Source organism: Balaenoptera physalus (genome assembly GCF_965194825.1).
Source record: "Balaenoptera physalus genome assembly, chromosome: 1".
NCBI classification, from domain to species: Eukaryota; Metazoa; Chordata; class Mammalia; order Artiodactyla; family Balaenopteridae; genus Balaenoptera; species Balaenoptera physalus.
The window spans coordinates 91,132,712-91,156,765 of NC_138882.1; the positions used below are offsets into that span (position 1 = coordinate 91,132,712).

General features: G+C 45.9%; 1 long non-coding RNA gene across 4 annotated transcripts in view; it reads right to left on the bottom strand.

Moving 5' to 3' along the window:
* LOC309660144 overlaps positions 1-24,054 on the bottom strand; it is a 192,077-nt gene that overhangs the window by 27,451 nt on the left and 140,572 nt on the right. The window contains exon 4 of one of the 4 annotated variants that reach the window (XR_014263202.1): positions 15,252-17,041. The exons of the other annotated variants lie outside the window; for them this stretch is intronic. This is a non-coding gene — a long non-coding RNA (uncharacterized lncRNA). Of the gene's footprint in view, positions 1-15,251; positions 17,042-24,054 lie in introns of those variants that run through there. 4 annotated transcript variants of the gene reach the window in all.

Sequence of the window (24,054 nt, forward strand, 5' to 3'; positions counted from 1 at the left end):
ACATGTAAAAGCCATCTTCTTTCCTCTGGAACTGAGAAGAATCATAGAACTTGAACTGGGCAATTTATTCCTAATGTTTGAGAGGGTGTGGCTGAGTAATAAATAGTTGGTCATTCCCAGCTAACATCTATAGGGGGTAAACACTAGTGGAATCAGTTGGCTTTAGAAGGAGGCAGTAAATCCTCTGATGAAATAGTTCACTCACCCCTAGTCTTGGCTCTGGCTCAAATCCCTCCACTAGGGCTTTAAAGTCTGATGGGAAGCTTTTGGTGTTATACCTGGCACCAACACCACCTTGGGGTCCAACAGACCTTATAAAACTCTCTCACCCATGCACAAGCCTGCTTCTGCTCACCATGCAGGGAAAGCACCCACTGTGTGCTCTTCTGGTGAGCCCAGAGCTCAGTCAAGCTGGAGGCTCCATGTACCATGGTCTCCCCAAAGCCTAGCTCGAGGCTTGGTACATTGTGGGTACCCAGTGATAACTGTTAAATGAATGAATGAATGTGTCTGCTTTGTGTAGCTGAAGGTTGGGTCAGCTCCACTTACTCTCCCCTGAGAAAAGACACGGCTGAGGGCATACTAAAGGGACACTTGGTGGGCGCCCAGAGTTGAGGAGGGGCCCTTGATAATAATGCTAACACATGTTTAGCACTTGCCGAATGTGCCACGAGTATAAGCGTTTTTTATGTTTTAGCTCCCTTCATATTCACAACAATCCTAAGAGGTACATACTATGATTATGATTCCCACTTTACAGATGAGGTCCATGAAGCCCAAAGGAGGCTTGTAACTTGCCTAATGGTTCAGATGGTGGGAGAGTTTATCTGAATGTAGACATTCTCACTCCAGACCCCCCCCCCCTTAACCACTCAGTTACGGTGAACATGGACCCACAGCTCTTACTGGGGAGCAGACACCTGGAGGTGACGTGGTCCTGCACCGTGTCACTGCCCTGTCCGACCAGCTAGCACAAGAACAGAACTGAGTGCCACCACGCAGCTTTACGACACCCCAGGGTAAGTTGGGCCTGGTGTTTCTGTTTTCAAATGGGGACCTGAGGCTGCAGAGCAATCCGATGTCTCATTCAGAGTCACCAGGTTTGGTGCGGCAGAGCCGTGATCAGAAAACAAATCTCCTGGCCTCTGACATGAGGCTCAGATCTCTGCAGTCCAGACAGTGGCACCAGAGATGTCCACCTGGGGCACCTCTCAGCCCCACCATCAGCAGGCTGCTCGGCCCAAAGGTGACAATCGCTGCCACACTTGGTAATCAATCGATAAACAGCTGCTATGAGGGAAGGACCTCAGGCACCAGAATAAAAAGTCAGACGTGGAAGAGACTTGAAGCAACATTTAATCCAACCCTTCATTTTACCAAAAACTGCAGAAACGGAGGCAGCTTGCTCAAAGTCCCAGACTACTTGGTAGTGTGGAGAGTGGAGCCCAGGTCTCCTGACGAGATGCCTCATGTGCTTTTGCTACTCTGCCATGCTGTGCTGGGCAGTAGCAACGGACTCTGCCAAGGGCCTCTCCTTACTGCCTGGAGAGCCGCTCTGGTCTGGGAGCAACTCCTCACCACACCCTGTGGCTGTCAGTGCACAGAACGTAAGCCCTCCTTGTGGAGTAAGGCACCCAGCCTTAGAGAGTCTCCCCAGGCCTGTGTATAAAAATGATCCTCCGCAAGCCATCCGTCCTGACCATCCCCCTCCCACTCCTCACATGAAACTTAATTAATCATGTTTGCATCTGGATCCAGACAAGACAATAGCAGGGATGTGTTTTTGGTTAGGAACTGAAGCTGCATTCACAAAGGAATGTTGATTAGTTAGTGGTCGGTATCATTTTTCATGCCTTTTTAAGTTACAGAAAATTTTAATATCAAAGCATTTCTCCCTGCACCGCACATATCTATTTCTCATAAGTGCATTCTGCTGGCATAATTTTCTTTTCCTTCCTGCGGGCTCTGTTTATGAGATGATCCATCAGGTTGTCTCAGAGTCTCCATCCAGCCCTTCATCAACGGGAGGCGTGCCAGGTGAGCTGTGAGCTACAGCCCACAGCCTTCCCCCATGTGGAAGGGGGAGGAGAAAGCCAGGCTTAGGCCAGGGTTGCTCAGGGAGACGACTGTCATCCATGGCAGGGGCAGCAAGCTCTCCTTCTGGCCTGTCCTGGGCCAGACTGAGGCCTTATTGTAAATACTGCTGCTCTTTAGAACAGGGATGGACCCCTAAAGGGAAGAAGACATTCCAGACTTACTCTAGACCCACAGATGTTGAGATCAATCTGAATACCTCAATCCAGTCTTCACTTCTGCAGCAGGAAAATCTCCCCAATCCGGGAAAATCTCCCAATGCAGGAAGCGTGTCTTAGTGTGTACAACATGCCCACACGTGTGGGACATGTCAAGTCGCAGATGATAGGTCACGGCAGCAAGTAATGTTGGAAATATGTGGCAGAGCGGGAAATCTGTCTGTCCCGGCAGCCCTCAATCTAGATGTGCCTTTCAGGCAAAGGTGATGGAGGAGTCATGGGAGATGGTGAGGCACCTCTTCCTTCTGTTAAGTGGCCTTTTCTGCTCAGTTCCAAACCTGGCTCAGGCACCAAGAGTATAGTTGTGACAGGACTGACCAGTGGGGGCAAAAGGAATAAGATGTTCTAAGACGCTCAGATGCAGGCAGACCCTCCAGCTGTTTTAGAAACCATCAGCGTCATATGGTCACTGATTCCCCAGATGCCATTGCCCCAGGGGATGGGAGAGGGCTTGTCACAGGAAAGGTTCATGGCAAGAAGATCAGGGGACTCAGTATGTGTCTGGAGCACACTGGTCCCCAAAGCAGTTGGGTTTGCTATTTGAATTGATCAGATAATAGCCCCAGGTAACTGCTCTTACTACTGACTTTGGCAAAGAAGGTTGACTGTGAGGTCGGACATTGGAAGCTGGTGACTGACCTGGAGACTGAGAGTACTCTTGGATAAACAAACGGCAAACTCACGTTCCCAGAAATCAACCAATGAATTAAATTACTGTTTATTCAGAAAATAAATCAAGTGCCAGTTGTGTGCCAGGCATTGTGCTAGACGTGGACCACACTGGTCCCATCTACCCCAAGGCATCTTCCTAAGGCATAACCTTGGGGTTGGACAGGGACAAGGGTGGGTGTGGAGTTGGAGCCAGCCTCAGCCATAGGAAATATTTCAGTATGTCTGTTTTTATACTAAGAGGCGCAGATGGTATGAAGCAGAGGTCTGCAAACTATAGCCCTTGAGCCAAATCTGGCCTGCTGCCTATTTTGGTAACTAGTTTTATTGGAACAAGGCCACATCCATTTGCTGTAATATCGTCGGGGCTGCTTTTACGCTACCCCAACTGAGTTGAGTAGTTGAGACAGAGACTGTGTGGCCTACGAGCCCTAAAATATTTATGATCTGGCCCTTTACAGAAAAAGATCTGCTGTTTCTATGTAGAGAATCAGTGGTTCAAGAGGAAGTATGCTCAGCTTTCCTGATTTCTTCTCCAAGATCCAAACCACAGACTGGCCTCCTCATTAGAAAGTCCTTTTGTCTTTAATATTTTAAATCTCCGTGATTCCAGCCCCCTGGTGGAAAATGCCTAAAATATCAAGTGGCTGTGATAGGAAGCAAAGACAGATAAATGTCTTAAAATTTCTGACCCCACAATATAGTTTAGAAGCCACGGGAAGACTGTAGGCTCTCAAACTGCATGGGGCCTGATCTGAATTCAGAACTGTGACCCTCCTTGGTTACCCTTTAAGGCAAAGGGTAGACACTGGGGGAGGTTTGCACTGAGTCTAGATTGCATCTGTGAAACACACCAACATCAGGTAACCTACACTCATTTATTTTAGAATTTGTAAGTATTTATGTATTTGTTGATTTGATTTTGACCACAGATAGAGGTCTGTAAAGCCTGCAAAAACAAAACAAACATTTGGGGTATTGTGAAAATCTAAAAATGTCCTTGTGGGAAAATTAAGCATTATGTGAATACTCAGTTGTATTAGCACCTGGGTAAAAATATAGATATTATTTTGTGGTACTTTTGGGCCTCTGGGGCAGGTGAATAGATGAAGAATGAAGGTCAGAGGTGTTAAGTTTCTTGCGCAGGGTCACACCACCGTCAGTCTGGCTACCCCAAGTAAGCCTCACTTAAAAGCCCACGTCTCAAACGTTCTACTCTCCACTTTGCTTTTCAGGAGGAAGTTAGGTGCGCTGGAAGGTTGGGTTCAGAAGGTGGCCCTGGGACGCTCCTCACAGCTGGGCTCATGAAGACTCTCCCAGGCCACGCTCCCAGGTGCCTGTGTCCTCAAATCACACATGAGGCCATTCCTGGGACTCTTCTCTGGCCCCCAGATCTCTTTCCATTCTTGTTGGGATGCTAAGTCAGAGTTTCAGAGTTATCCAAGAACTTTCCAGTACTGAGTGTGTGCCTTGGCACCTTCTCTTGGATATCTGCCTTCTTGGACTATACATGCCATGGTCCAGGAGGGATGGGCTGGACAAAGATGAGGAAGGTTGTGGTGTTCACGCAACTCATGAAAGTCAAAGAAGAGGCAGCATCTAAATTTTCTGGGAAGATTTCCAAGCTGCCAGTGGGGTCTGCAGTGGAGTGGAGGACCGTGAGGAAACACTGACAGCCCCCAAGGCTACAGTGCCACTCAGCCCAGCCCGGCACACGTTACTGAGGGCCTGCTTGGTGACAAGCCCATGTGAGTGCTGACTGTTGGGGAATTTGGGAGGAACAAGCCCCCGCCTTGCTTTGGAGGCTCTCAGTGGGGACCGCTGGCCTGGCCAGCGGAGGGGCGGATGCCGCAGTGAAGCCTGTAGTAGGGGGATTTGAGGCGACACCGGAGCTCTGGTGGGCACCCACGGAGAAGTCCTGCCATTGGCAAGCCCTGACCACCTGGTATCCAGTCATCCCTTCCTCATTCTTAAAGCCCCTTCCAACTCAAAGGCTTGGAATTATCTCCTAATCCTCAATCTTATAAAATGGGATTATCATTAGAAACATGAGGGAGCGGGCCTAGAATATCCAGATTATCTCTCAGTGGGAGTCATACTTCCCTCACAAAAGGCTTGGGAGAGAGCCAACCCTACGCCCATTTTACAAAAGGGGAAAGTAACTCAGGAAGATGAACTGATGGGCCCCAAATCACACAGATTAGGAATGGTGGAGCTGGGAATCCCCCGGCTCTGGACCCTAGGTGCCCACAATGAGCCCCAGGGAGGCCTGGAAGGGGAAGGCTGATCACAGAAGAGCAGCTTGAGGGCTGGGTCTCCCTCACAGTTGTGCAGGATGACCCCCTGTAGAAAGGATCCCTCCAGCAGAGGGAACCAGTAGGGGCTGAAATTCAGACTGTGTTCTAATCCCTAAACCATGTGTCCCAGCATCCTGGGCCCTCTGGGGAAGGGCCTCTTCTCTAACATGCACAAGAGGGACACCGGGGGCTGGTGCTCGTCCTTGCTTGTGGGTGGACACATAGTGAGGTCAGGTGTGGGGAGGGATAGCAGATCCACTGCAGTGTGTAATGCAGGGAGGGCTGTGGACTGATCTCGTGCAAACCTATTTCATATTAGAGCTTTTCTCGTTGTGGCTTTACCTGCTTCAGTCACTTCCTCTCTTCATCACACACCTAGATGAAGTCATCCAGAACAACATTTACCCATAAAATACTTTTTCCAAGACCAAGGCAGGAGATGAAAAAGAGGGAAGATGAGTGACAAGAATAAAGCAGGTTGTCAATTTAGACATGTAAAAAAATTGTCGCAAACACAATTTAAAATTATCCCCTTTCTACAGTTGAGGGCAGAATGAAGTTCTAGGAAAGAAGCACCAACAAGTATTTCTTGAGTATTGTGGGCCGAGTATTCATTAAGCCCGTACTCTTAAGTGAAGACAGAACAATTAGTGATAAAACCACTGGAATTCATCAAAATCATAAAATTTTTTTCACCAACCTGGGGTCCAAATGAAGTTTAATATCTTTTCTTTTTCAAGCCCCCCCCCCACCTACTCTGTGAACAGTGAAATCCAATGTCCTCTTCTTTGCCCCCATCCTCACCCTGAATTGTCTGAGAATGCTGAGGGCTCACAGTTTAAAGACAGAAGACCTGATCACTTGACTACTGCTGTTTATCTTGTTGCTTTTGACGATTCTCCAAGCTTAGAAGCTAACTTGGGTTAGGCTGGTGGTGTTCCGCCACGTGCCTGTCCTGATTATAGAGATTTTAGGTTCACATTCTCGTGTTCAGCCATCTTTCCCTTAAACGCGGCTGCTGTGTCAAGCAGTTGATTCTGGAGAAGCTTCTAGCATCAGTCACACCATGCCATGTCAACACCAGACTTCTTCTGTAATTCTTTTGGCTATTGTATTGAGCAGGCTTCCCTTTTTCTTAAGTTAATTTTATTTCTGTGGCCCAAGTGTGTCTCTCTGTCCCTGGACCTTGGTTGGGGGCACCCCAGTCCCCCTCTCAGGTCTTCCTGTTTTCAAATCTTGGGGAGCAGGAGTTGGCAGCCTCAGCATCTTCTCTCCCAGAACGTTCTTGAGCTCCTTTTACAAATGCATACAGCTCCACTTCAGGGTTGGATTTGCATGCCAGAGGGTGAAGGGACTTGCAGCCTTGCCCTAGTAACAGAAAGTTCTCTTATCTCCCAAGGTCAGAAAATGGTAGGCCTCCAGGTTTACATAACCGAGGAAGACCTTCAAATTCCTTTTTTTCCCAGAAAAACTAAATCCCCTGGATGATCCGGAGTCTCTACTCCTAGAAATGAGAAAGTAGATTTTATCTCTGCTTTCAGAGAAGCCCTGCTACGTATACTAACAGAATACTGTGGCAAATTGGGGGACAGGACAATTGGGTGACAGTAAAATCCATACCCTGGGCTCCCAGCCTCAACTTCACTTCCTAGCCACACCCACACTGTTCTTCTTGCCCCTTTTCCTGGCCTCTTCCTAGTAACATCATCCTTCAGAGCTGGGTTGGAACTTTACCTCCGAAATAAATCATTGCCCCACCACATTCAGTGTGTGTTATCATCATTCCCATTTTACAGATGAGGGCGCAGATCCAGTGGAATTAAGTCACTTGCTTAGCATGCCTCCATCTAACGTGTACTAGGTCCAGAACTCCCACGCAGCTCTGAGCTCTTAAGTCCCCAGCGCCAGATGTGATTGTGAGAGACTTCAGACTGGTGTAAGGACCAGAGCGCCCAGTGGCCGCCGCCTGCCCCCATCCCAGCGTCGCGCCGGGGGAGGCGGTGGGGGTGGTGGTGGTGGTGTTGCAGAGGGACCGCCGGGTCCTCAGGATCTCAGGGCACCCGGCGAAATAAAGCCCGGGCTAAGACGGCTGGGGACACCCTCACCCAGCTCGGGCTGCTAGCCACGGGAGAGAAGGCGCTGGCAATGGCCCAGAGAGGATCCCCCCGCAAGAAATATATCGCGTGCTGACATTTTTATGACCTGGGCCCGCTTACAAAACACAGCCCGGTGCACAGCTCCGCTTTCCCTGCCCAGCTTGAGATCACATGCTCGGCCCGCGGCTGCCACTTGGAGTCAGGAAAGCCCATATATTTCCCTCCTCAGATAGGCCTAGTGGTTCTCGTCAGGTGCAGAAAGCCAATAAATCACCAGCGAGGTCTCCGTGTATCTATCAGTCAGGAGGCTTGTCATCTTCCCGACCTTGATCCACAGGAAAGCCGCCAGCAGGCGGGGCGGGGCCGGGGTGCAGTGGGGGCGGAGCGAGCCGGGCCGCGGACACCTGGAGGGAGCGGGCGGGGCCCCGCGAATGTTCGCAGCTCCGAGGGGCGGCGGAGATGTACACCTCCTCCCCCTCCGCACGCGCTTCCTTTGGCTTTGAAGTTCCACGGCTCCGGGTGGCGGGTAGGGAGGCCAGTCCCGCAGGCGGGGGCTTTAATATTCCCATCACGTCCTCAGTGCAGCTCCTTTGTGGGGAATGGAAGCTGTAAGGGAAGTTCTGGGCGACCTCCCCTCAAGGCTGGGGGCGCGTCTCACACCCACTGCCCTGTCCTGACATCCCTGCCGGACCCAGTGCGGCTTGGCCAAAAACACGCTGAAACAGGAGCGAAGGGCTGGAGTGCCAGGACCTCTAGCAGGGGGCCCCCTTGGGGAAGTCCCTTTCCTGTGTTCGCGTTCTTCCAGAAAGCTGTAGAGTGGATGTGGAATCTGAGGGACCTTGATTCAGATCCCACCTCTGCCACTTCCCTCTCTGGGACTTTAGCAAATTCACTTATGTGCTGGACTTTCACTTTCCTCCGTGTGTGAGTGGGAGTGCAAACACCTATCTCACACAGTTGCCGGCAGTTAAATGGGGCAATACATGCAAACTGCTTCGTCTGTGAGCACTGCCTATAAGATGTTGATTTTGGACTACGTGCACTTTAAGACCACTTGTAGCTGTAAATTGCACACCTGGTGCTGCTCAAGCAAAGGGGGCGTTGGGCAGTGCTGCCGAGCAATCCCACCCAACCAGCAGCCGGCTCAGGCCCCGGGATCCCCAGTTCTCATGCTGACATTTCCCATGAGGATCCCAGAGCCATAGGTCTGGGAAGTCTGACTACCTTTGATGAAGGCCTTACTTGGGAGGCATTTGGAAGGCTCCTTGTACGTCCTCATCACATCTGGGTGAGGGGCACCACCCGGTACTGGATGGGAGACCCTGAGTTTTGGAGGTGAACAGGGAACTGCTCTTGGCCACATGGTCAGCTGTGCATCACAGACTGGAACCCAGTGGTGTTTTTCCTCCCAGGGCCAAGCCGACATGTTCAGGGACCACGTTCACCAGGTAGAGGAGTAAAAGCAGTTTTTGATCATCTCCCATGTGAAAGCCATGGAGAACCAGTCATTGAACCATTCTAGGCCTCAGTTTTTTCAACTGCACATTGAAGAGGTAGGAATATCAGTGTTTTTCAACAGGGAGCTGTTGGCATCTGGGGCCAGGGCTGTCCTGCACTTAGAGAATGTTTAGTGCCCCAGGCTGGCCATTAGATGCCAGCAGAACCTCCAGGCATCCAGGGACAATCAAAATGCCCTCATGTTTCCAAATGCCCTGCATTGAGAACCACGGGATGATCCCATTTCCCCTCTAGTCCTAATATTGTATCAGTTTAGGAGTTCTGCTTCAGGTACTAACCAACTACTCCACTGTGACTTTGGCCAAACTGGTCAATTTTTTAAGAAATCAATATTATGGGAACAATCAAACTTGTCCTGTACTGTCTATGTCACAGAGCTATGGTGAGGATATGATTTAAAAAAAAAAAAGGATGTGAGAACACTGAAGTGGTCTCTGAAGGTAAGGAACTATTATTATTATGAGAAAATAATGATAATAGTACCTTATCAATAGGTTCTAGGCACTGCATGTGCATCTATTTAATTCTAAAAGGAGTCTCTGAGGTAGGTTTTAGTATTTTCATTTTACATATGAAGAAAACAGATTAAAAGGGTAAGTGATTTGCCCAAGGCCATGCAGCTAGAATTTGAAGCCAGACTATCTGAACACAAAACCCGTGCACTAAATAATGTCCTCTACTTCCTGTTCAGGTGGGTCAGAAAGAGCTTGTCCCGAGATCAGCAACGTTCTCTGTCCATGAGCAGTTAGTTACATAGGAGCTAGGCTGTTAGATTGTTGCTTCCAGGGATGGAATGAGAACAAGGGGAGCCAGTGATCTTAAGAAGGTCTCTCTTATAAGTCACTCTGCCCTCCTGCCTCCCTTTAGTGTGACTCTCCATTTTTTGTCTTTTGTGCCTTCTTTGCCTCCTCTGTGAGAATGAAGCCTCCTTAAAGTCACTTTAATCTTTTGTATATCCCATCACTTTCCCACAGCTCTGTTCCTGCTGTCTACTGTACACACACACACGCACACCCACACCCACCCCACAACTAGGGTTGCTAGATTTGCTAAAGAAAAATATAGGATGCCCAGTTAAATCTGCATTTCATATAAACAGTGATTTTTAAAAAATATGTGTCCCAAATATTGCACAGGTCATACTTATACTAAAAAATTATTCATTATTTATAGGAAGTTCAAACTGAATTTGGTGGCCTCAATTTGTCTGACAGCTCTAACCAGAATCCATCATATTCCAAAGCTCCCCAGCCTTCAAGTCTGTCAGCACAGAGAGCCAGAGAGGAGTAGGACTCTGTACCAGACATGCAGAGAGACCCCAGAACACAGAAGTCTGTGTCCTAAGGGCATTCTTGGTCTAGCTAAAAACAGAGAAATCACGAAAGTTGATCTCAGGCGGCCTCGGCCTGCAGCAGCTTGAAGCAGGATTTTGGTTCCCAGCCAGAGATTGAGGTTGGGTCGCGGCCGTGAGAGCACTGAATCCTAGCCACTAGATCACCAGGGACCAGTGGCCAGCGACAAGGCCCTGGCCCTTCGGCTTTGCAGAAAAGAACTCCCACAAAGACGGAGAGTAGTGAAACAAGTAAAGTGTTTATTAGGAGGAAAAAGAGTACAGTACATGTGGATAGACACATGGGTGGGCTTAGAGACAGAGTTGCACCCTTGTGGTAGTTTGTATCACGTTTATGGGGCATTTCTTGCAGGTTTCCTTTGACCAATCACCTTGCTTTGCCTGGTTCTGAGTCCGTATTTGGTATATCTCAGGGTCCTCCCCTGTGTGCGTGCCCATCTCTTAGCCAAGATGGATTCTAGCAAAGAGGCCTATGGGTAGTTGACATCATTTACTATGAGGTGGCGCCCCCTCCCTTCTTGGCCTCCAGGGACCTTTTCTGCACATGTGTAGTCGGGGAGGTCTCCTTGATTTCGAGAATGAGGAATATGTGGTCCTTTATCTCTTATCTGGTCAGGGCCCAGCCTCCTCCATCATCCTGCTTTTATGGAATTTCTGCTATTATGGAGTTTCTGTCCACAGGGGAGAAACTGTTCAGCCTGGGGCCCGTATATCTCCTGCCTCCAAAGCAGCTGTTAGACACTTGTGTTGAGTCTCAAGCCAGCACCCTCTGGGGAGTCATGCTGGACCCCTTCCTCTCTGGCCACCTGATATCCACTCATTTCCCTCCCCAGTCCGTCCTTTTCACATTCTCTCAGGTACCTTCACTTGCCTCCATCTCCAACGTTGATCCATTTTCTCAACAATTTGCGTCTGAAGGACTGCAACAACCTCCTACCTGGGCTTTCTGTTTCCATTCTTGATTTTGACTGTCCATCCTCCACACTGATACCAGAGTGAAACTGCTTTCTTTTGAAATGACATGTTTCCTCTGATGATCATAGTAATCCATGTTCATTACAGAAATATTAGAAAATTCCCACAGGAATAAAGGAAAAAATTCTAATCTTCCCTGGTTATTTTTCCACTCAAAATTTGTTCCAGGTTCTCATTTTCTACACAATAAGATCCGAACTCCAATATTGAGTAATCAAGTTAAGACCCTTGTGATATAGCCTCACCTGCTTCTCCTGATTCTGCCTGACACAGTCTAGCTCATACCCCAAACTCCAGCCATACAACAGCCTTCCAGTCCCCTACACAGTGACCCATGCTCTTTGTCTAGGCCTTTGCAAAACCTTTTAATTCTTCTTCCTGTAAGTGGCTTCTTCTACTATGAACTAGCGAACTCCTATTTGTACTTCAGAACCCAGCTCCAATGTTACTTCTTGGAGCTTCGCCTCCCAAGGCAGACCTAGAAATAATCTCCTTAGTGCTCCCATAGTCATCTATGCTTTCACAGTACTTGTCAACACCTTTCTTGTGGGTTTTTAAAAAAATAGTATGTTGAAATTATTTCTTTACACGTATATCATCCCATTTAAACTGTGAGGTTCTTAAGAGTAGAGACCAGACTTCCCTGGTGGCTCAGTGGTTAAGAATCCGTCTGCCAGTGCAGGGACATGGGTTCCATCCCTGGTCAGGGAAGATCCCACATGCCATGGAGCAACGAAGCCCGCATGCCACAACTACTGAGCTGGTGCTCTAGAGCCCACGAGCCACAACTACTGAGCCTGCGTGCCACAACTACTGAAGCCTGTGCGCCTAGAGCCTGTGCTCTGCAACAAGAGAAGCCACCGCAATGAGAAGCCCGCACACTGCAATGAAAAGTAACCCCCGCTCACCGCCACTAGAGAAAGCCCACGTGCAGCAACAAAGACCCAATGCAGCCAAAAATAAATAAATGAATAAATTAATTAAAAAAAAAAGAAAGAGTAGAGACCAGGTATCTCTGAAGCCTAGTAAAATGCCTGACCCAATTAGGAGCTCAATAAAATGCTTGTTAATCATTAAATTACTTAATTAGTGGTACCCTTTCCTTTCCCACATCCTTCACGCATTCCACCAATGGCCTCATACAAATTGTTCTACCAATTAAACAGCTGATTTAAATGCTGTTGTTGCTTAACACTTGCCAATCCAAATACAGGATAAACATTTGTGATTTACCACAGCGGCTATTTCAGGGCTAGGCATAAATATTTGCTGAATGACTGAATAAGCTTCCCGCAGACCTAGTAGAGGATGCAGCTCACAGTAAATGGTAAAACATCCTGGTTAGGGATTCAAGGGTCTGGATTCCAGTCTCTGCTTTTCCAAGCTGTGCAAGTTACCATGGCTCACTGGGTCTTAGTGTCCTTGCCTATAAAATGTGGAGGTGGGTCCAGGGGTTCTCCTGGTCTTTTACATTTTTAAAGGGCACTGAACTTATAAATAATCTTACCAGCTGGGATTGAACATGTTAGTGATGACGGCTAACATTCATTAACTAAGGGCTGTAAATGAATGCTTTCATTTGACCCCCCCCAAAACCCTACTGGTTGACCACTATTATTAGCCCTGTTTTATAGGTGATACAATTAAAGCACATAGAATTTAAATACCTCTCAAGATTAATCAGTTAGTGATACAGCTGAGTATGAACTCAGTAAATCTGATTCCAGTCCTGGCTTCTTGAACAGGTCATCTCAAAAGTCCCCGACATTCCCCAAGTCTCTAAACTCATTAACACAAAAGCATAAGTTGCCAGCCTCCACAGCTCTGTATTAGGCATGTAGGGTGTCTAAGCCCCATACTGCTGCTAGCGGGTTTCAGAGGTTATATGAGCATGACAGAGTGGGAGGAGCTTGGACCAGGAACTACAAAACCTGAAAGTGAGCCCCAGGTCTGTGTCGGGCCAGCTGTGGGAACCTGGGGCCCCAAACTCAGTGAGTCTCAGTATTCTCCTCTCTAAAATGGTAACAATGTTAATCATGTCTGTACCTCCTACCCCACAGCACTGTTCTGAGGATCAAAAGAACAAGAGTATGTGAGAGTGCTTTGTAAATTGCAAAGTGCCATACAAATATGAGTTATTATTATCTCCAGCTGGGGCTGTCTGGGACTACTTCAATAAGGGCATTATAAATGATTGATAAGACTTTATGTGGTATTTGTGCTTTAAGAGAGAACAAGTCTTAAGTCAAATGACTGAAACTCTGGTATGGAATGTTGGTTGCAGCATCTAGACAGCGGGATTTGGGCACGTGAATAGGGGGTTTGGGCCCAAATCCAAAAGACCAGTCGGCTTAACTGAGATTCCAAGGTTAGGAATTGCTATTAAATGTTGATTATTATTTAGTTATTCATTGAACGGGTCAAAGAAAGTAATAATACTAGCAAATATTTATTTGAATGCTTACCTTGTATCAGGCATTATTGTACATATTTAATATCTCCATATATTTAATTCTTAATCCAGTGAGATGAATATCTCTATGGGGAATATGACTATCCCATTTTCCATATGAGAAAAATAAGGCTCAGAGAAGTTATGAAGCTTTTCTAGGGTCACACAGCTAATAAGTGGTGGAGCTTGGATTTGAACCCAGTCTTTCTGACCCCTAAGCCAGAAGGAACAAGGAAGGGATGGAAAGAGGGAAGGAAAAAGGAAAGGAAAGAAGGAAGAAAGGAAGGATGGAAAGAAGGAAGTCTATATACTGAATACTCCTCGGGTGTATTTTTCTGAGACCCTACCAGACAGAGATCTAGAACCCAGTAATGTCCAAATGAAACACGTCCTGACAGAGTCAAAGAAAGATCTTTGGGCCTATCCTTGCCATAAGGTAGAGCGTGTTCATCTTCACATCTATGGACTGCAATGGAACCACTACCACTGTGATGAAAAAAACTGAGTGCTGTGGAAACGCGGGGGGTGGGGGCAGACAAGGGTTGGGGACTTGGCAGAGGTGATGCCTGGGTGAGTCTTCGAGAATTCATAGGATCCAGCCAGGCAGAGCTGGGGGAGGAGGCGGGAGACCACATAATGCGGGTGGCGCTACAAGTAATCCAGTAGTATTACATGGAAAAGACAGTGGGGGAGAGGCAAGGTATGAGGCTAAAAGTGCAAGTAAGATCCAGGTCATGTGTGCCAGGAAGCCTCTCTGACAAGTCAAGAAGCTTGCACCCCATCCTGTAAATGACAGAGAGCCGTAAATGGTCTTAAGCAGAGTTAGGTTTATAATTTTGATATTCACTCTGCCTAGAGTAGGGAGGCTGGATTTGATGGGTAGAGGGCAGGGCAGGAGGTAGGAAGAGTGTTCAAGATTCGATTCCACTACTCCAGACAAGAGATTATGAGCTCTATAACTAGGGAAGTCACAATAGAGCTGACGAAGGGACTTCCCTGGTGGTCCAGTGGGTAAGAATCCATGCTCCCAATGCAGGGGGCCCGGGTTCGATCCCTGGTTGGGGAACTAGATCCCGCATGCATGCCACAACTAAGAGTTCACATGCCACAACTAAGAAGTCCACATGCTGCAACTAAGACCTGGCACAGCCAAAATAAATAAATAAATAATATAATAAATAAATAAATATTTAAATAAATAGAGCTGATGAAGAGACTGAAGAGATATTTAGGAGGTATTTTTAGGTGCATTTAGTGATTAGATTGAAGTGGAGTGGCTGCCACTGGAAATGTCTCGGTTGATACCTGTGTTTCTTGATTCAATGACTGGAGAAACTATGGCACTGCCAGCAGGGGTTTGGAGTGCTGGAAGAGGGGCAATTCAGAGAAGTGGATTTGTCCAGCAGCAGACTGGAAAGAATAAACATGAAACAGTGGGAAGCAGTCTGGGCTAGAGAGATTCATTTGATTTGTTAAAAAATAATTTATCAACGCAGTGTGTCAACATTTGGCTAGGTGTTAGACTTGGAAGTCAGGCTAGAATAGGTTATGTCACAGTAACAAACAATCCCCAAATCTCAGTGGCTTAAGCCAAAAACAAAAGTTTATTTCTCAATCATACTACAATGTCAAATATGTGTTGTTCAGGGGCTGTGTTCTACATCATCACCCAGGGACCCAAGTTGACAAAGTTGTATCATCTTGTAACTTCAGCATCTAGAACACAAGTCCTCCTCAGTCACCTTGGCAAGAGAAGAGACAGACTAAAGAATCACGCATGGCCTTCTACCCCCTGAGCTGGAAGTGACATACATCATATCTGCTCACATATCACTGCCAGAGATGGTTTCATGGCCCCACCTAAATGCAGGGGCTGGGAAACGTAAAGGAACAAATATTGTTTGTGGTGAGCATTACTGTCTCTGCTGTATCAGGCATCAGAGTATGAGAGGTGAGGACATCCAGGAGAGAAAAGATGGTGTCAATTAAGGTGGAGCCCATAGAGTGAAAAGAGAGTGGTGAAGGGTGAAACCTCCTAGGAGTGAAAGGTGCAGGAGGAGTGGAGGCCAAGGAGGAGCTGAAAAGTGACATTAAAAGAGATAAGAGCTAGGAGCCAATAGCCTCACTCACACCAAGGGTCCGCAAGGAGGTCCAGGGTGACAAATGCGGCCAGAGCAGCAGTGGGATAAAGACTGACGCTTCCTCTACATTTGGCGATCAAGAGGGGTCTGGAGAACATTTCAATACACATGTTTCTGTGGAGGGAATATTTAACCAGATTATTGTTGTAGAAAACATGGTGACTCTAGAACTATGTGGGAAAGGGCTGTGTTCCCATAGCCCCTAGATGTATTCTAAAAGTAATGGTGGCAACTCAGGGAGTCCATCTATATCTCGCAATATTATTTAACATGCTTAATAAATTTTTAATTGATGTCTATCTAACTGGGTAAGATAAGACCTGTAAAAGTACAAGCCATGATCACTGAAATGGCCCTCAAGCTTTGTAAACTGTCAAACGAAAAGATATGTTTACCTATTATTCATTAATATCCTTGTGTAGTAGCAATATCAGCACTTGAGAAGTTTATCCAAAGTACAGTTATTGCTAACTAATAATCCTTGGATTTAATTGGGAGCTCGCATTTGTGGTTTCCTATTGTCCCAGGAGAAGAGGGTCTCATTACTTCCTTTTTGTTTTTTCTCTTGAGAAAACTGACCTAAGGAATAAATGACTAGTCCATGATATTTTGACTATAGAGCTGTTGAGAACTTCTGGGAAAGAGGAGCATGGAAGAGACATTTGTTGAATACCTGTTACATGCCAGGCAATTCCCATACATAATTTCCCTCAATCTTCACAACCACTCAGGAAAAGAGATCTCTTTTATCCTCATTTTACAGAAGTGGCAAAATTGAATAGAAGGCCCCAGTTTGCAGACTCCAGGGGCTCTGTCCCATTTGCTATCAGCTGAGTGGAGCCTGAAGGTGGGCCCCCATTTCTATTTCTCACAGGATGGCTGTGGATTTCTCAGTTCCCATCAGTCCAAAGCCAAGAGGAGGCAGATGAAAGGCATCCCGGATCTGTGGACAGCTGCTATGCCTTCCGAGGGACGGACTTCCAGCTTCTAGCCACATGCACGAAAGGGGCTGTTTCCATCTGCCCACCTGTCAGGCTTCCCCTTGCTTGGGCTTCTTTCCTCCCTCCTTGGAGTTTCTTCAATAAAACATTTCACTCCCTTGCAAAGCATCTCTCCTGTGCGGCATGGGGAGGGCCCAGTATGGTTCCATTTAGCTCACCGGGGATGAGGAGGCATCCTCCCTTCACATAACTCTCCCAGCAAGTGGTATCTGTTTCCTCTCCCTCAAAACTATGAGAAAAAAAAAAAAAAACAAGTTCTGGCTAACCTAGCCTTCCAACCCACAGATCTCCTGAGTCCCACTCCCACAGTCTCTGCATCACCCTGGATCCTTAGACTCCCAGAAAGGCTGAAGGGAGGGACCGAGTGTGGAGCCACCTTCTGGCCATGCATTGAACTGCACGTTTCTTAGAAGATGCTTCAGGGAGGCAAGAGGCTCTGGCCTTTCTCTCCAGCGGGCTGCTGTCACCTCCCCACAGATACTCCTGGGAGAAGCGGAATCAACTCTGCCCAAGACCCTCTGGGGTGAACGGACACATCAGTAAGTCCACACGTGGGGAGGGACAGATCAAACTTTCCAAACTGTACAGAAGTTTGGCTTTTGGCAGGCTCCCCTTTCAGCATCTTCCCTTCCCCCTCCAGTGCCCAAGGCTGGATCCTCTCCCTGTACCTGTTTTAGTCTTTCTTCTTTAAACTCCACCAAAGGACTGACCAGAGTCACCCGGGAGGCTTGAGAAAGCACAGATTGTTGGGGCCCATGCCCAGAGTCTCTGATTTGCATTTCACTGAGAATTTACATCTTACTGAATTTCCATTGGTTCTTAACCCCGGTTGCAAATTTGAATCACTGTTTAAAACTATATATATATATGTATATATATGGCGTATATCTGTGTGTTAGGGGGGATTTCGCAGACCAGTTAACATCCCCCCCCCACCAACCCAGGGCGATTCTAAAATGCAGTCAGGCTGAGAACCTCTGTAAATTCACACCAGATCTTCAACTCCCAGAGGTTTTTCAACCTGAATAAAGAGATTTAAGAAAATTTTCATCATAAACCAGCTAGACCGTAAGAAATACATCTCCAAAATTAAAATTTCAGGCACTTGTGCAGATTGGGGGAAAGGGTGGAAATGTATCAAAAGAAGTCAACCTCCCTGGTATCCCTCGTATTACATTGCCTGCTTAAGCTGCCAGAATAATGGAGTGGTAACCAGCATGGAACTCTGAAGACAGGTTCCAGCTCCACTCCTTCACTCACTATGTGACCTGGGCCAGCTATTTAACTTCTCTACACCTCAGTTTTTCACATCTGTGAAATGGAGACAATAAGCACACTATTATGTAAGGTTGTTACGAGGAATAAATGAAACAATTCAGGCCCTCACACATAATTAGAATTTCATCAGAGACAACTACTATATTACAGTTACTACTGTTAACACTATTGTTATTTTTATAACTCTGGCGCAGCCATGCAAGAGCTAGTAGATTCTTATCCTGACTCCAAGCTTGAGGACCTTTCTCTGTGAGTTGTAAGATGTGTGGATTTGGTGCCTGAGAACCTTTCCACTTCCAATTTCAACTCCATAACTTGTTACTGGTCTGTGATCCTTCCCAACTACCATCCTTGCCAGAATGTCCACCATGATCCTTAAACGCTACCTGCCCAGACCTAACACATGACCTTGTTCCCTCACCTGCCCTCACATCCTGTGGGACCTCTCTCTAGGAATGGTACCTCCATCTACCACCTACTCAACTGCCCCAGCTAAAAACCTGGGAGTCATTCTAGGCTCCTCCCTCTTGTTCACTGCCTACCACTCACTACCAAAGCACCAACTAACCAAACAAACAATTACTTACCAGGTCCTGCCAGTTCTTCTCATTCTTAAATCAATCTATTGTGCATGCCCTCTGCTGCTGCCCGTGTTCAGGCTCTCACACCTGGACTATTCTAACAGTCCCTTACTGGTCTCTATCACTAATTCTTAGTTCTCCTATCTCATGTACCATGTTACCACTAGGGAGAAACAAATATAATCATGCTATGCCCCTGCTCAAAACTCTCCAGTGGTTTTCTATCATCCATCAGGTTGAACTGGGCTTTCAACACAGACACCTACAGGCAACACAAACTCAGGGTATGGACCACTGGTAAAACAATATACACTCAGCTGTTTGCACTGTGACCTGCCTAGGTATGTGGCTTTTCAAACCTCTGTGCAAACCAAACAAAACATCTCTTAGCTGTGAAGCCCTCAGGCCACCAGTCTGAACCACTCCTGGTCTACCATACAAATTCTAATTTCTTTGGTATGTCCTGCAAGGCCTTTCCTGGTGTGGGTCTTGTTACCTTTCTAGCTTTGTCCCAACTTCTCTCTCCTTGCACCTTATGCATGTGTAATCCTAAATTACTAGTAGTTCCCTGAATAGGTCATGTGCTCTTGCACCTCACGTTTTTGCTCATACTGTGCCTTCTAATAGAATTCCCTTCTTCTTGGTATCCTGGGCAAATCTAGTTTATATTTGATAGTTCAGTTCAAAGGTTAGCTATGCCTGGTTCCCCAGACTAACTTAGTCCTCCCTCTCCTACTCCTATCTGCTAATCTGACAATGACCACATGCGTTGAAATTATTTATTTCATTTCATATTGATTCCCTCCACTAGTCTCATAAACTCCTTAAAGCCAGGGGCTGTCTTTTAATTTAAGTATCCCCAGCTCTCAGTATGGTGCCTGGCATAGAGTCTAGTAAGTACACAAATGGAGGAATGGCATCAGCTAATATTTCAAGTGCTTCCTGAATTCCAGGTACTGACCTAAGAACCTTACATACATTATTTTTTAAACCCTGTATTGAGTATACCTAAACTGAGAGAAAAGAGGCAGGTCTAGGATGGGTTTCTCTGTGTAATGTACACATGGGCTGTTCCTAACAGCTTCATGCTCAGGTGAAAGTGATTAAAAATGTCTGCAAGGGTACGGTTTGAGCATTTGGGATGCTCCAGAGTGATATATGATTACCCTCTCCTACTATATTGAAATTCTTAATTTTATTCCCTATAAGGTAGTAAAGTCCATGAGGGCAAGTAATGCAGTTACTGTCTCAAAATTCTCAGCACCTCATATCATACCTGGACATGGTGGGACCTGTGTAAATGTTAGATAAATGAATGAATGGAAGTTCTGGTAGATCTCTTACTACATGTGTTTGGGAAGCTCTGAAATCCTGGATACAGGACTCTGGCAGGCTCAGTGTTTTCTCTGATTTTTCCCTTCAGAAATGTGCTGGGTACCTTGGGTATATAGGTTATGTATTATTGATCATAAATGAATGCTGAATCTGAGAAAAAGGGAAAAAGAGAAAGATGGGCTAGAGAAAATGATATTAAATATGGCAAAGAAAGTAATAAATAGAAGAATAAGGAAATTAGAAAGCAATTGCAGACGTGATTTGGAGATCAAACTTCACATTTCACTTGCCACACTAAAAAATATTCCTGCAATTAAGCTACATGGCCACGAGATGTCAGTAAAGTAATAACGTGTCTCATCAAGATTTACCAATCTCTGGAATTCCAGACTACAACATTAAGCTCAACCTCCTACAGAGATTTATAATTACAAAGTTCCTTTGTTATAGTGATGGGGGAAAAAGTTTATTAAAACAGATAACATTAAGTAAACAAAGTAAGAATCAAACATGTTATACTTTCAAGGAAAATATAAAAGTACACAAATTCTACAAATATCTAAATGTATTTCTTTTTTTAAAAAATTTTTTTCTTTTAATTAATTAATTAATTATTTTATTTTTGGCTGCATTGGGTCTTCGTCTCTGTGCGAGGGCCTTCTCCAGTTGTGGCGAGCGGGGGCCACTCCTCATCGCGGTGCGCGGGCCTCTCACCGTCGCGGCCTCTCTCGTTGCGGAGCACAGGCTCCAGACGCGCAGGCTCAGCAATTGTGGCTCACGGGCCTAGACGCTCCGCAGCATGTGGGATCCTCCCAGACCAGGGCTCGAACCCGCGTCCCCTGCACTGGCAGGCAGACTCTCAACCACTGCACCACCAGGGAAGCCCCTAAATGTATTTCTTGATTATTGTATAATAGCTAAAATTCCTAGCTCGAACTTCAACTGTTATAGTCCTTTTAGCAATTTCTGTCTAAGATTAAATAGAGATATTAAAGTTGGTTCACTGACCTATTCAAACTATTATCAATTCCTTCCTTCCCACTTGTCATCCTGGCCCCCTTACCCCCAACCTCCATCCTACCCCTCACTATACACAAACAGCTGCTTGACACTCAGAGTTTGCTGTAGAACCTTCTGTGTAGAACATAATAAATTAATGCTTACTTCTATAGCTAATTCTCATGCAATTCCCTGAGTGAATCTCTTTTAAGTATGTCCAACTTACGTCTTCTTCACATGAGGAAAATAAGCTAATCCAGGTAAAGTGTTATAATTTCATTCCCCAACTGTCTGATCAATCGTATTAGGCTCCCTCTCTGTCCTCCCCCACCCCCATTATGTTTTATCAACATCTTCATGCTTTAATTTTTTGGAAGCTATACAGTGCTGAATTTTACTCATCAGCCCTAGTTCAAGGTTTGGCTTTAGTAATCCCCTTGCAGCTGACAGTGAGGTAGTGGCCAAGCTTTGAACTCTGAGCCAGACAGAACTGAATTTACATCTTAGTTCCACCGCTTCTTTCTGCCTTTGTGAAAGGTAAATGTATCCTTCAGAATAGGAAAGGTTATGTTACATAACAAGCAGCTCTAAAATTTCAGTGGCTTGAAACAAAAGGGCATTTCTCACTCACACTGCATGTCCAGATCAGGTTGGCAGAAAACCTCTGTTCATTCTAGTCACTCAGGGACCCAGGTTTTTGCAGCCTCCTTCCTCTACATGGCATAAGATGTCTCAAGTTATCCACAGTCATCTCAGTTGGCAAGGAGCTGAGTCAGAGGGTTTTGTACTGTCATCTAAATACTCTGGCTCACAGTTGTTCTGGACACAATTCATTGGTCAGGGCATATCATATGGCCATGTCTAGCTTCAAGGGTGTGAAGAAGTACAATGTTCTATGTCTCCAAAGGAAAGGTGAGCTGAGTATTGGCCAGCAGTAGAAACACCTGCTAGCGTCTGGCTTCAGTCTCCAAAATTAGTGTTGCCTTCTTAATATGGCGGAACATAATCATCCCCTCCCCAAGGAGACAGCTGAAATATCCCAAGTCAGGTATTAAATTCAAAGTCTAGGATCTCTGAATGAAGCATAGAAGTCCCTTCCTCATGGTATCTTACATTTTAATTTTTTTTTTTTTAATATTTATTTATTTATTTATTTTTGGCTGTGTTGGGTCTTCGTTTCTGTGCGAGGGCTTTCTCTAGTTGCGGCAAGCGGGGGCCACTCATCATCGAGGTGCACGGGCCTCTCTTATTGCGGAGCACAGGCTCCAGACGCGCAGGCTCAGTAGTTGTGGCTCACGGGCCTAGTTGCTCCGCGGCATGTGGGATCCTCCCAGGCCAGGGCTCGAACCCGTGTCCCCTGCATTGGCAGGCAGATTCTCAACCACTGCGCCACCAGGGAAGCCCCCCATTTTAATTTTTATGTCAGGTCTGGATGTGGCATCTTTTTATCTCAAGAGGGATGAACTAAAAAGCCAAGTGATCTGTCCCCACTCCTCAATTCACAGTGATAAACTAGGGGCGTGGTAACCTCAATAAACACCGCATTCAGAAAAAAAGGAAGAATGGAGACACACAGCAAATACTGGCCTGCAAAAATTCTGAACCCTACTGGGTTAACCTTTTGAGGCCCCCTGCTTGGAGTGGAAATGTACTTTGATTAATCTTTGATTGATCAGGTTGAAAGAGCTCCCCCATCCATTTTTCTCTATCCCTTCTGTATCCACACTATGGGATGTTCTTCTTTTATCCCTCTGACTACATCTAAAATAGGCATTAGGGAATATGATTTCTTAGGGAACTGAGAATTTATCCCAGTTTACTTCCTGCCCTAGATGATTAGAAGCCCAGGTCTTAACAGTCACCATCTTTTTAGTCAAAGCCCATGATTCCTTGATGTTTAACTCTCAAAAACTCACTGGCCTGAAACTCCCCATATATTGGATTTCAGTTAGCTTTATGTGCTGCTAACCACACGCTCAGTCCTTTCTGAAAGATGGCTTCCATATTTGCTCTTTCTTTTCTTTCTCACTCCCATGTCTATCTCTAGACTTAAGTGTCACATCTTTATTTTTTATTTGCTGGCTACCCCACCCTTCACTGAATCTTTAAGACACTCTACTCCATTCAGAGGTTTTAACAACTGTGTATAATGACTATACCTTCAATTTGATCCTCCCCATAAGGCTGAATTTTAATTAGCCTTTGTTGATCACAGCCTTTCTTATTCTTATCTTTTGTGGTTAAGAATTGAGAAGCAGTTGATTTTGCAACCCTTCTAGTCCCTGAATTTTTAAGTCTTCTCTAGCATCTTGCTACATATCGCCAACTAAAACCAGTGCACACTACAGTATTCTGTTTTCCAACCTCTTCTCATGGATCTGAAATTAATTAGGTGCATGATATGCCTCCAAAATGACTGAAGGTGACAGTTTTATCAAATGCTTTCCCATTAAATAACATGGATTGTCAACTTCCCAGCCTCCAACAACAGTTTTCTTACCACCTACCACCTGGTCTATAAATTAGCCAATGTCACATATTTTGGGGGTCGCATTGGAGGGTTTTTTTATTGTTGTTGTTACAATATCACCCTTCTTCCAGCTCTAACATCTATATCAGTCATAATAGTCTAGGCTATGCTTTGGTAAACAATAACCCTAGAATTTTAGTGGTTTGAAACAACAAGGTTGTGGTTACTCTTATACGTTCAATGCAGATTGGCAGGGAAGCTCTGCTCATTGTAATCCCGTAGAAAACCAGCTGATGGAGGCTCTGTCACCACTCCCGAAACATGGGAGGCCCTTACCCTGGGTCATAAATGCTCCAGCCTAGAAGTAACTTACATGACTCCCCCCGGAAACTCAATGGACAGAAGTAGGCACATGACCAAACTACATTCAAAGGGTCATATCCTTAATCCATTCAGTGGTTTTTGCTTTTTACTTTCTTACCATATACACAAAGCAGGGCACTGGTGACAGTGTCTGCCGTACTACATGCCTCCTCTATGCACTTCAGTTTATTCACTTATGAAAAAATCAAGGTGATA